This window comes from Aethalodelphis obliquidens, unplaced genomic scaffold (assembly GCF_003676395.1).
Source record: "Aethalodelphis obliquidens isolate GAN/ISIS:26980383/991018 unplaced genomic scaffold, ASM367639v1 scaffold7, whole genome shotgun sequence".
In the NCBI taxonomy this organism is placed as follows: domain Eukaryota; kingdom Metazoa; phylum Chordata; class Mammalia; order Artiodactyla; family Delphinidae; genus Aethalodelphis; species Aethalodelphis obliquidens.
In genome coordinates this window covers 1,633,313-1,646,565 of record NW_020837951.1, presented here as the reverse complement: position 1 = coordinate 1,646,565, position 13,253 = coordinate 1,633,313, and the positions used below count along the sequence as shown (strand labels likewise).

The 13,253-nt window shown below is 62.8% G+C and overlaps 1 long non-coding RNA gene across 2 annotated transcripts; it reads right to left on the bottom strand.

Moving 5' to 3' along the window:
- Window positions 1-6,492: 6,492 nt before the first annotated feature.
- On the bottom strand, window positions 6,493-12,821 carry LOC113619500 (uncharacterized). 2 transcript variants are annotated; one of them, XR_003432405.1, is made up of 2 exons: window positions 7,332-12,821; window positions 6,493-6,940 (listed from the first exon to the last, which is right to left on the bottom strand). It is a non-coding gene; the product is annotated as an uncharacterized LOC113619500 (long non-coding RNA). The 2 variants fall into 2 exon arrangements; XR_003432406.1 differs by having other exon boundaries at window positions 7,353-12,821.
- Between the last annotated feature and the right edge of the window lie 432 nt (window positions 12,822-13,253).

Below are 13,253 nucleotides of genomic sequence, written 5' to 3'. Positions count from 1 at the left end.
AAAAAAAAAAAAAAAAAAAAAAAAAAAAAAAAAAAAAAAAAGAAGCTTGTCTGCAATGGAGGTTAGTATTTCAGTTTAAAAATTAAAAAGCAAAAATGCCATCACAGCACTGAGTTCTGTCTTCATTTTAACGTACTTGAGGTCAAAGGTGCAGTTTTGTTGGGGCTTCCCTGGCGGTCCAGTGGTTAAGGCTCAGTGCTTCCATTGCAGGGACATGGGTTCGATCCCTGGTCGGGGAACTAGGGTCCCACAAGCCGTGCATTGCTGCCAAAAAAAAAAAAAAAGGTGCACTTTTGCTTGTTTCCTGACCCCCAAAACCAGGGTGGACCCCCAAGTTCATTCCCGGGCACTTGGACTTTCTTCGTGGTGACACAAACTTCTCTTATTGTTGCTGCTTCGCTGTCTTTTTCTTGGGGGGGGGGGGGGGGGGGCATGCTCGCAGTTGGGGGCAAGTCCGACCCACTTGGCCCTGCTGCCTGCCCAGCCCTTGAACGATCTGGGCAAAAGCAGCGTGCCATCCGTCAGCCCGGTGCACGTGCCACTTCTGAGTGTACGTTTTACTTCAATAAGAGGGAAAAAAAGGAACGGAATTTCAAATATCCTTCATTGTTAAATTTAAATATCCTTCATTGATATTCTCGGCACAAAGCTGAAACATGAAACAAAAATGAGAAAATTAACGACGCCTAGAGCCCAGATGGTCTGCGGAGCGGCCGGGGAGCCCTGCGTGAAGGGCAGCAGTGGACTGGGCCATGGAGCGCAGGGCTGGTCCAGGCTGGTGTTCAGGCTGCTGGTTCCAAAGTGGCAGAATTTGGACTTCGGAGCTGCTGTCGAGGACATCCTGTCTCATCAGGCATCTCATCTAGCCCATCCGCCTAGAATCCTCCGGGGCAGCAGCAGCCAGTGTGCCTGGTCCTATCGTCTAAACGTGATTTTGGTGCAATGAGAGCTGACTGACAGGGAGGAAAACTGCAGATCAAGTCACTTGTCCAGCTGTAGTTGGTCCTCACAGCCGGCTGGGACACTCGGGCCTGAGGAAATGCTGCCCCCTGAGCCAGGCGCTGTCGCAGGGGCAGCCAGGGCCATCAGAGGCCCCTCCGGCCATCTGTGGAAGAATGTCAGATGTAATTAAATATCGAAACCACATTCCCACTCCGATGCCGAGGTGTGGTGACAGGTGCAAGGAGGTCTGGCCGGTGCAGGCAGGATGCATCTGGGTCATCCTCAGCTGGACACAGAGGGGCCTCCCAGGGGGAACCCCCTGTTGGCCCATATGAGAGACACCACCTGCACCGGGGCCCCTCTGACAGAGAGACCTGAGCCCCCCAACGCCTCCTCCCTGGACCGGAGGGCTCCGCGGGTGGTGCCGGGTGTGTGTGTGGACCGTGTTCAGGGCTTCCTGGGCGGCCGGGGACCAGAGGTGCCAGGAGAGGTCGGGAGGAGAGGACGGGGTGCTCCCTATGAGATCGGGTTCCCCTGGATCTCAGGAGACCCCATGAGGACTGACACACACCCCGCATCACACGGATACAGTGAGGACAGGGTCCCGAGCCTGGATGTGGCCCCAGCAGCGCTCCAGGGGGAGGAGACCGGGCATCAGCTGGGAAGGGGGCCAGAGCCTGGGGGGCAGAGACCCCCCCCCGGAGCTCCCAAACCAGGACGCTGAGGGCAGGGTAGCTTGGAGGCGGCCCGCCCCTTCCTCACCATCAACGCCCAAAAAACCCCCCTACCCCCCGCCATCCCCACCCCGGTTAATGAAAATGGGACAGATCCAGTAATCACACTCTGAGCTATTTTCCCGAAGGAGCTGAGGACTTCTGTCCACACAAAACGCACACACGGATGTTCACGGCAGTTTTATTCATAATGGACAAGACCTGGAAGCAACCAAGACGCCCTTCAGTAGGTGAATGGGTGAACGGTGGGCCGTCCAGACGGTGGAATATTATTCAGCACTGAAAAGAAATGAGCCATCAGGCCATGAAAAGACACGCGGGAACCTTAAATGCATGTCACTAAGAAGCCAATCTGAAGAGGCTACGCTCTGTGTGATTTCCAACTACATGACATTCTGGAAAAGGCTGAACTACAGAGACAGTAAAAACATCAGTGGTTGCCAGGGACAGGGAGGGAGCGGGGGATGAACAGGTGCAGCACAGAGGGTGTTTAGAGCAGTGAAGGCATTCTGCATGATATTATAATGGTGGGTACACGTCATTACACATGTGTCCAAACCCATAGGACGTGCACCGCTGAGAGTGAACCCTAACGTAATCTGTGGGCTTTAGTTGATAATCGTGTGTCACAGGGGTTCAACTGTAACACACGCGCTGCACTGCGGCGGCCAGATGTTAGTAAGAGGGCAAACTGGTTGAGGGGAGGACTCTCTGTACTCTGTCCTCAATGTTCTGTGAACCCGAAACTGCTCTAAAAAATAAAGTCTATTAACTAAAAGAACAAAGCAAAACCGGGGCCCAGCTATGCAGCCCCAGCTTCAAGACCAGCCCCCAGCCCTGGCCAAGCCTTCAGGGGCTCCGCCACTCCCAAGAGAACCCCCCAGGCTGGAGGACCCCCGAGGCCGGGCCCTGTCAAGCCAGCTGTATCCACTCCCCACTCCTCCAGCCCCAGGGACTCAGTCCTGTCCTCCCCTCTGCTGGCCTGGAGCATGCTGTTCCCTGCCTGGACACCCTTCCGTGCATTCCTCTCGCCCCAGCCGACGGCCGAGGTCCCCACGACCACCTGCCCCAGTGCTTTACTTCCGGACCTTCCGTCTAGCGCTTGTGAGAACCTCTGGGCAGGCCTGGCAGGACGGCCTGCTCACCTTGGCTAGTGGGCAGCTGGGCACAAACCAGCATGCAGGGGGACCCCCGACGGCAGCAGGAGAGTGGGCGCAGACCCGGCGTGGGGAGGCCCGGCGATGCGGCTCCCATCCCCGTGGTTGCCGGACCCGAGGATTCCCCAGCTAACCAAGCACTAGGAGAATCCTGGGGACACTCCAGTGACACATGTGGCTCCAAATGGGTGCAAAGGGGCCAACCGGTCCTAACCCGGACCCGGCCACCCAGCAAACCCCACACGCTCCAGCACTCGGCCTGAGACGCCCGGCCTCCCAACACTTGTTTCATCACCACTCCCCCAGGGAGAAGCGCTAATTCAATTGAAACTTAAGTAATTAAATTAATTAATGAAAATTTAATTGTCCCCTTGCGAGAGAGGCAGGGAGAGTCTGTCGGGAGGGCCGGGCTGTGAAGGACCACAAAGCACGGCAAAGTGTTGCCCCCCCTCCTCCCACGGGAGAAGCCATCCGCTCGCTTGTCCTCCAGGACATCCCCGGGATCAGCCCGTCCACCCCGACTCTGCTCTCTGCTCTCTCCTTGTCCGCCTCTGGCTCCCGGGGACAGGTGAGCCCAGGACACAGCGCAGTCTCCACACGGTGCCCCGAGCTCCTCTGAGACCACCACGGGCCGCCCACAGCCTGTGCCGTCCTCACGCTGCAGAGCCTTCCCGTCCCGCACCAGCCCCGGGCTGCCGGCAACTGGGCCACGAGGCCAGTGGACGCTGCTTCCTCACCGGTCAGCAGATCGTGGGCTGCGGAGCCTCCACGCCGGCCCTGGGTCCCAGCCCTCGTGGTGGGACGGGAAGGGGCAGCAGGGACGCCTCGGAGGGGATCAAGTCTCTGTCACCCCAAGCCTGACGCTGGGGTCCCCGGTCCTGAGGCCCACAGTCAGGGCCAGCACTTCCTGCAATGCTCACCTCTGACCACGCCCTCTCCCTACGACCCCCGAAGCGGTGGGGGGGGGTGTCACACTCAGCTGCCCTCTTGATACCAAGAGACTTGGGCAGAACTGCCTGCCACGTGTCCTGAGGGACCATCTGAACTTTGGAGGCGTGACGCTCCTGAGACGGACGGTTCCCCAGGCGCACGGGGACGGTACCTGCTGACCGGAGCGGACGCTCACCTCTTCTTAGGGGCCACATGGGACCTAAACTAGCCCCTCAGTCCCCGACAGGGTAAGCAGGAGGGCCACTCTAGGGGACGGTCTGACAGCCACTGGGCCCCAAGCCCCCCTCTCTTGCTGCCACTGGGGGAGGACGGCAGGTGGCGTCGAGGAGGCCACGGGAAGCAGACCTGGCTCTGAGCAGGGCGCCAACGGGCAGCCCCGAGTTCCTGGTCCGGGCAAAGGGCAGAAAGTCTGGGGCGCAGCCTCTGCTGGGGGCTGCCCGGCTTCTGCCCAGCGTGGGCAGCACACACCTCCTCGCCAGGGCAGCTCCCAGCGGGCCCTCCACCAACCAGAGACATGGGTTCCCTCCGGGGACGTCTGCAGGGCAGTGGTCCCCTCTCTGTGTGGTGCGAGGAGACACCTGCCAGAGAAGGAGCCTCGCCCTGTCCGGGGGGCACTGAGGGGGCCGGGGTTTTGGAGCGGAGGCTCCTCCCAGCCCGGCTGCCCCAGGAAGAAGACTGGAGTGTCTGAGGCCATCGCACACTCCCCGGGACAAAGAGAGGAGGGCGGTGTCACTGTCACTGTCGGCATCCTTCAGACACCTGGGAGAGAGGTGCACTTCAGGGGCCCTTCCCCTGCCCTGGGGCGAGCCCGGGACCTCCAAACGGAGCTGGCAGGAGACCGGACGCAGCACAGAGCAGGCCACTCGGCAGACAGCCTCGCCTGAGGGAGTGAGGACGGGGCCTCAGCTGCGGGTGCCGGGTCCTGGGCGCCAGACAGAAAGAGGGACAGGCCAGCGGCAGGTGGGCCTCCCCCCACCCAGGCGTCCGCTGTGTGACTGAGGCTTTCCTGGGGGCACCGACCCCGTGAGTCCCCTTCCCCATCCACTGCCCCTTCTCTCTGCCAAGCATCACCAAGAGGACAGGGCACCGATTCCCTCCGCCCCTCCCTCAAGAGGTTTCGGGGTACAGACAGCAGCACCCCCTTTTATGGTGGTAAAATGCACATCACATAACATTCACCATCGTAACCATGTCTAAGCGCACAGCGCAGGGGCAGCCGCCACCACCTCCGTCTCCAGGACCTTCTCATCTCCCCAAACTCTGTCCCCACTAGGCACTCACTCCCCTTCCCCTCCCCCAGCCCCTGAGCCCCACCATCTACTTCCGTCTCTATGGCTGTGACTCCTCTAGGGACCTCACATACGTGGATCCTACAGGATTCGTCCTTTTGTGACTGGCCAGCTTCACTCAGCATAATGTCCTCAAGGTCCACCCACGTTGCAGCCTGTGTTGGGATTTCCTTCCTTTTTAAGGCTCGCTTGGGTCCCAGGTCCACCCCCGCAGATGGGCCGGGAGTGGGAGCTTATAAACGCCAGGGTGGGCGGGGCAGGAGGGCGGGAGGAGAGCCAGGCAGGCTGGCCAGAGACGGCGGGGCAGAGGCAGGCCTGGGCCCTTTGCCCACAGACAGCCGGCTGCCCACACAGGGTCCCTGTGGGTGGGCGCTGATCCGTTCAGCCCGCTCTGGGTGGACACACTTGCTCCCCCACTAGGCCCTGCCCCTCCTTGCGCTGGTGAGGTTGGCGGTCCTCCCTCTCTCCTTCCAGCTCCAGGTGATAGGGCCTGCAAGTCTGCTGGACGCCCCTGTTCCCCACCCCCTCCCTCCCTCCTTCGTCCACGGACCCCAGCAACCCAGTTCCTGCAGATGCCCTTCCCCTCAGCCTCCTGTCCCCGCAGCTCTATCCATGTCCTGGGCCCACGTCCCGCTGCGCAGTGCAGCCCGGATGGAAGCGCCCGTTCGCCTGTCTGTCCGGCCCTGGAGCCCCTGGGTGCCCCACCTGAGCCCTGCAGGATGCCTGTGGGCGTGGACGGGGGTGGGCAGTGAGGACGCCACCGGCCTCCGTTGGGACAGAGCCCCAGGGGACCCTGGTTCAGCCTGCGTCCCTGTGGCTGTACCTCCTCCATGACTCCGGGATGGCCGAGCGGGAAGGACCAGGCCCTTTAGAGAGGAAGGCCAAAGCTTGACCACCTCATCACAAGAAGGCAAGTCAACACGTCACCGTTTCTTCTAATAAGGTTCTAATATTTGGCGGGTGCGTTTTGCTCTGAGGTGAGCTTTTTAAATACCCGCATTAGGTCGTCAGAGATTGAACACATATATCACTCAGCAGGCGCCCCCACCCCCCCAGGCCAACTGGGGGAAGCGGGTCCCAAACGCCTGACTTGCTGAGGAACCCTGGGTCTGGTGTCACATTCTGCAGGTGCCCCGGGGACAGAGGGCTGGTCACCCGACCCCCCTCCTCCACCCCTCCTCCACATAGATGCTGCACGCCGATTCCACCATAGCCCCGAGGCAGGTCCCAGGAGCTGAGGTGGGGTCCCCGGGGTCGGGGGTGAGCTCCCACACCCCAGAAGCCCCTTCTGGCCCAGGCTCTTTACTCTACCCACGACAAACGCCCCTCAGCCTCGTGACTTCCACGTCTAAACATGCAGAGACAAAACCACGACACGCCCGCCTGACGGTATTAAAACATCGCTCTTAGAAATGTATCACCAGCTAGAAACTATTCTTCTAGGAGGAAACATGCAGATTGGGTTTAATAAACCATTCTGATTCTAACAGCATTACGGGCCCAGGGGGGAAATTGGAAAACCACAGACAAATACGAAGAAAGAGCGAGGGTAGCACCCACGGCCCGCCCCTGGGAGACTCCGGCGCGCCGGGTACCTTCTTTCCAGACTTTCTGCTCTGCCGTTTCCCACCGCGGTTGGAAGAGGCAGCTTGGGGTCCGGCCTCCTCACTGTGAGCCTGTCCCGCGTCCTTTCAGGGGCAGCGCCCGGCCCTGACCGCCTGGACGTCCTCACTGCTCCCCGAGCCTCTGCTGCAGACATGGCCGTTGCCGGCTGTCCCCAAGGAGAGGCTCCCGGACGCTGCACCCACGGCCCCTCCCTGGGCTCCGCTCTGGACTTTTTCCCCTTTGTCATTTGTTCATGAACTTCCTGAGAAATGGAATTTATTAGTTTGATGACACTGATTAGTCAGTAAAGGAGGTAAAAAATACAGGTGGAATGGGCTTAAAAATCATAAAAGTTGTAACTGGAAAGAAAGTTGGAAGCAATCTAGGCTTTTTTTGTCTTTTTTTTAAATTTGGGGATGAAACTCACATACATAAAATGAACTGCTTTCAGGCGCGCAGTTCAGCGGCATCTCACTCACCCACGGTTCCGGCAGCCACCACCTCTCTCTAGGGCCAGCACATCTGTGTCGCCCCCCAAGGAGACCCCTCCCGTCAGCGGTCACCCCCACCCCCTCCCCAGCCCCCAAAAACCACTGACCCGCTTGCCAGCTGTGGACCTGCCTGTTCTGGACGTTTCGTGTAAGTGGACTCACAGGCTGTGCGGCCCTTTGTACCTGGCTTCTTCCATCTGCCATCCAAGGTCCATCCGCCTGCAGCCCGTCCGGAGAAACCGTGGGCCTTGGGAGCTGCGGGACCACGGTTTCCCCTGCCCCAAGGGTGGCCCAAGGGTGGGTCACACTCGAGGCGTCCCCTGCAGCCTGGCAGGGTCAGCGCAGCAGCTCGGGCACTGGACATCGCCGCCCAGAACAGGGCCCCCGCTCCCCAGACACGATGCCGGCAGAGAGGCTGCCCCTTGGGTCACCTCCAGAGGCCGCCGCATCCCTGACAACCCGCAGAAGCCACGGGTCGGGGTTCGGAAGCTGCTGGGCTTCCAGCGCTGCCCCCACCAGGCGCGCGGAGAAAGGATGAGCAGATCCCAGCCCGGAGACCACGGGCGTGAACTCGGCGCGGAGGCCCTGTAGACACATCTTGAAATAATCACGCTGAGAGCAGCCGATTCTCGGATTCTGGGCAGGCAGCCCGCACCTCGCTGCGCCCGCCCGCGTGACAGGATGCAGCTGGGGGGTGGGGGCCCTGCCTGGAGCGGGGAGGGGCTCTCACAGGGGCACCGGGAGCCGCGATGAGCGCGTGAATACCTCCTGGAGGAGGTAAGGGTTTCGCGTCAAACACGCGAGTTGACCGTGTGTCAGGCATCCCCCGGGGGCTGTTCTCCTGAAGGCTGGCTGGGCACCTACACCTATACTCGGCGGCGGCAAGATGTGCAGAAGAAGAGATAGAGCAAGCAGGGTGCCTGGACCCCAGAGAGAGGGCGTCTGCCGTCAGCAACGACGGGCAGCGCTGCTGGTCGGGGCTGGGGTGCCAGGGCCCTTTCCTGGGGTCTCGGGGCTGAAGGGGGTCGCTCTCCAGGAAGAGGATGTGGCCGAGAACAGCCGCCCCCGGGGCCTCTGCAGGCACATCCAGCCCGCCACCTTCTTGGCTGGAAGGCCCACCTGGGGGGAGAAAGCCCAGCCTGGCTTTCAACAGCCCAGGGCAGGAGGACACAGCCCCCAGCCTCACGCCGCGTTAAGGGGGTGGACGGAAGCGCCTGTCCCTGTGGTTACAGGGGTCCCCTGCAGAGAAGTTGCTGCGTGACCCAGACATTCAGGTCTACCCAGAACATGTGCTCGTGACCTCATTTGGAAAAAGCGTCTTTGCAGATGGGACTGAGGGTCTCGAGACAGGATCACTGGGCATCGGAACGGGGCCAAGAGCCGGGGCCCAGGTTCGGTTCAGCTGAGCATCCCTGAGGGGCTGGGTCTACGCAGAGACACGTGGGCAGGACGCCAGCCCAAGTGGGCACTGTGGGGTCAGTGCCTGCTGTGGGGCACAGGCAGGCCACACGATCAAGGGCCACCCTTGGGGGTGAGCGACAGAACCCTTGCCCCCCATCACCAAGTAATAGCCTCTGACAGGTTTCTGTGCTCTTTGGAAGAAGCTAAAGATTTCGGAGAGTCCCAGCCTACGATTTCACGTGTTGAGGCGTCTCTGCTCCGCCCTCCAACCTGTCCAGTCCCCAGTCCCACTGCGCCTGCCCTGGAGCCCTCAGGCCCTGCCCAGACCTGCTGGCCCGGGCTGGCTGCGGCCCCTCCCTGGGCTGTAAACAGGGGCTGAGCACCCACGCCACCCTGTGTCTGCTGGCTAGGCCTCCGAGCCCATCCCCAGGGCGGGAGGGCTGCCTGGGCAGAGAGCAGCCTGAGGGGCACGCGGGTGGGGGGGTGGCCTGCAGAATCAGTCTCTCCCGTGGGGGGCCCCGGCCTTCTCTGAAAGCTGCCGCTTCCATCCTGGGACCAATCTGAGGAGCCTCGGTGCGAGAGCCGCCACTTGGAGAACGAGGTGCAGCGGCGTCACGACGCGGGGTGCGAGTGCTGCCGGGAGCAGCTCAGAAGGCTCAGAGCTGGGGGCGGAAGGGAGGGCACCTCCTCTCCTTCACAGGAGGCGGGACGGGCTCTCACGAGCAAGGACCGCAGGCCCCTCTCCTTGGGCAGCCTTGTGGGTCCGGGTGGGCGAGGGTGGGAGGGAAGCCGGCGGGGCCCATGCTCACCCCAGCCCTGCCCCCAGGGCGCAGCCAGCAGTGCAGGCGGCTCCAGGTCCCCAGCCCCCATCCCGGGCTCCCGGGGCAGCAGATGGCAGGCCAGCCTCAAGGCCAGGCCCAAAGTTCCGTCCTGAAGGCCGGCGAGTGCGCGCTGGGCTGCAGCGACTGCCCCGCAAACAGCCTCCGGGTGCAGCTCCCTCAGCCTCTCAGCGTGCTGGCCGCCAGGGGTCAGGACAGGCCGGCCCTGCTCCAGAGCCGGGGTCCTGGCGGGAAGAGCAGCTGGGGTGCAGATGCTGGGGCCGGAATCACGCCCAGCGTGGTGGGGGACTCTGGCCGTCCCCTAAGTGCCCCGCATGGTCCCGGTGCGTGGCCTGGGCATTCTCACGGCCTGCCTTCCGCGGGGCAGTGGGGCTCCTTCCGTGGCCCTCAGGACAAGAGCAAGTCCTGGCAAGAGGGTGGCCCCTGTGACCGGCCTGGGGGGCCGGCGGTCACCTTGCTGACCCCACACCTCACACATGAGCCTCAGGTGGGTGTCAGAGACCCTGCTCCACAGGAGGCGGTCCCACAAATCTGTGGCCATGGGTCCCCCAGGATCCGGAGGGTTGGAGTCACAGTTTGAAGGGAGGAGGGGCTGACTCCAGGCCTCAGAGCCTGGGGGCAGAGCTGGCCGGGACCCCCACTCTTCCTGGCCCAGCCTGCCCTTGCTGGCTCCAGCGTCCCCGCCCTGAAGTGACTCATGGGCTTTCTGAGACCCTGAAACAGACCCCACAGGGCTCTTCTCTGGAAGGAGACCAAGCGGAGAAAAGCAGCTCTGTCCTGGCCTGTCTAGGGGGCATCCGATGCCCAGCTTCCTGTCCACTCACCAGGGGCTCTGCCCACTTGGCCTGCCCCGTCTCAGCCCCCAGCTTCCTTCCCAGTGACACCAAATCCCCGGCCCAGGGCCCCTGGTCGCACGTGTGACCTCAGCAGGGCTGGCACCGCCCACACCTAGGGTGCAGAGCTGCTCGGAGGCCCTGGATCACCGGGGGCTGGGGTGGGGCGTGGGGGAGCCCACAGGTTGGGAACATGCCTGGCACTCAGCCCTGACGCTCCCCCTGGACAGCACACACACACATATGTGCACATGGCCTGGGCGAGTCCACTTCGGAGCTCACTTCGGCCAGACTAGGGAGAAAGAAGCTTCTGGTGACACAGAGCCATGCTCTGGACAGGTCGGTTTTGTCAAGCGTCGTCATCGGGAAGGAGGTGCCCGGGCTGGGGTGTGGCAGCCGGCAGCGGGCAGGGCTGAGCACACAGGCTCCTGCCCAGCACGCTGCTCTCGATTCTGAGACCGGCCCCAGGCTGGACTCTTCAGTGGGACAGGGCAGTCACTGTGCAGTGCGGGTGAGGAAGCAGAGGTCATAGAGGCGACACCACGTCACCCAGCCGGTAGAGCTGCGGTCCCAGTACAGCAGCCGGGCCGCACGCCTCTCCGCCCGCCCTCGCCTGCGGGAGCACCTGCTTGCCTACACGTGGCGAGAGATGGGATGCGGCCAGGCGACGGGGCCTGGGTTGTGCTGCCCAGGGTCCCTGGGTGAAGCAGGAAGATGCTGGATTCCAGTTCTCAGCGGGAGAGCCATCGGTGGGTGCGCTGAGCCCAGCGCCATCCTACCTCCCCCCAGGTGCAAGCAGCCGCCACACCGAACCCAGCCCCCGACCCCAGGAAAGCCTGGGATGGGTGGGGCACCCCGGTCACCCCACAGCCTGGGAGGCACCCTCTGAATAGTGAGGAGGCCTGGGCCGCTCAGGATCACCTACGGGGGTCCTGCTTGCAAACACGGTTTCTTTCAAACCTGCAACCTCCCAGACACCGGCTGCTGGGGCTACGAAGCTACGAGTCCTTCCCCCAGCCCAGGCCCTGCCCAAGAAGACACACTGACGCATGCGCAGGTTGTCAGGGGGCCCGCGCAGTGTGGCGGGGAGACGGAGCAGCCAGCACAGGGCGCCGCAGGGCGCAGGGTCCAGGAGCAGAGCCCACAGCTGGGGCCTGAGGCCCAGCGGCCTCCACACCCACCGGGCTGGACTGCAGCCCGGCAACAGGCCAACTCCAGGGCTCCCCCAGTCTACGCACGGCCTCCACGGGCTGCCTGGCCAGACGTCCCATCAAACGTTTCCTGAGTGCCACCAGGGCCCGCTGGTCCTAGAATGGGGACACGAGAGGCCAGCCCTGCTGGACACTCCCCACGCACTTGCTGAGAGTGAGCCGGGCCCCTTCTGCCCTCAGACTGCTGTGGCCAGGAGCCATGCTGCAGGGGCGGGGCCACCTCTCCACATGCCACAGGACAGGCTCGAGTGCCCCTGAGGGGCGGGTGCAGGAGCAGAACTGCGGCACGGGGCCTGCCGCCCGCCGCCTCTCGGGCTCTGGGTTGGAGGAGGACTTTCTCTGTGGAGGGTTGAGTCAGGGGACCGACAGGGCGAGGGACAGTCCTTGCAGAGCAGAAGCCGTTTATTCCCCGCTGCAGCTCCTCCCACGACTCCCCAGCCCGTTCAAACCATGCAGGTGAAAACCGGACCTACCTCGCGAGGACAGGCCTGGGGGGCGGGGGAGCCTGGCGAGCGAGGAGGGGTGTGGCCTGGGGTGTGGCCCGCAGGGGGCGAGGCCTTGATGGGCGTGGCCAGGAGGGGCGCGGCAGAACGCAGGCCTACGGAGGAAGAGCCCACTGGGAGTGGCAAACTGATTCTCTCCCACGAAGGGCCCGCAAGTGCGCTGAGCTTCCCACGTCACCAAAGCAGGGTGGGAGTGTTCAGCCGCTCAACAAGCTCGGGGCATCCAGGTCACAGGGACGGCAGCAGACAGCGCCAGCCGGGGCCTGGGCACGGGGAGCAGTCCCCGCAGGAACGCTCTCCAAGGACTCACCTGTCCGGAGCCCGGACGGTTCCCTGACTCAGCCCTCCACAGAGAAAGTCCTCGGCCCACCCAGAGCCCGAGAGGGGGCGGGCGGCAGGCCCCGTGCCCTGGTCCTGGAGCGGCAGGTGGCCTCAGGCCGGGCGGGGCCGCGGTTGTGCGCTCTGAGCGGCGCTGCACAGGACGGCGTCTGCAGGCTGACCACTGGGGAGGTGTCCACGAGCCGCCTTGCCTTCTCCCCGCTCCTAACACCAAGCACCCAGCGTTTGGATTGGGAACGACACTGGGTCCCCACGTCGGCCACGCGGCCGCGAAAGCACTGCCACCGGGTTGATGTAAGCCTGATGCTCTAAGGAACCGTCAGGGGAGCGCGTCACTAGTAACTGTCAAGCTTCATGACCTGGAAAACTGGAGCATGCACCTGACGTCCCCGCAGAGCAGTCACAGCCACCTCCGCCCGGCAAGGCTGTGCCGCGTGGGGCGAACGGAAGGGACCCTTCGGGAGGCGCGTTAGGCGTGCAGGACGTTGAAGGTGAACCCACTACCCTCGTCCGCTCCTGTTTCTTCTATCACTGGACCCTCCACACACCTGGCCCTGCCCTCGGGTCGCAAACCCTGAGCAGCTTCCTTGACCTGCGCGGCTTTTTCCTTGGGCCGCCGGGCACCACGCAGCTGAGGCCTCGCATGACGTCATCTGGGCCTGGAAACTAATTCTGCTTCAAACTCATTGTTTGTGTGGACGGAAATAATCGATAAACAATCTGTAACAGGAATGGAAAGGAGTTTTACTCAAGTCGAGCTGAGGACCATAGCCTGGGAGACAGATTCAAGAAGCACGTGAATTGCGTCCTCCGGACTATAAGAGGGGGGAGGCCCGTAAAGGGAAACCCCGCAGAATCGCATCAGGTGTTTGTCACGTTAGGGCTGGAGCGGGCAGAAAGGAAGGGCGCTCGGGTCGGCTGGGGTTCGGAATGCACAGTGACCAGGGGAGACCTTGAG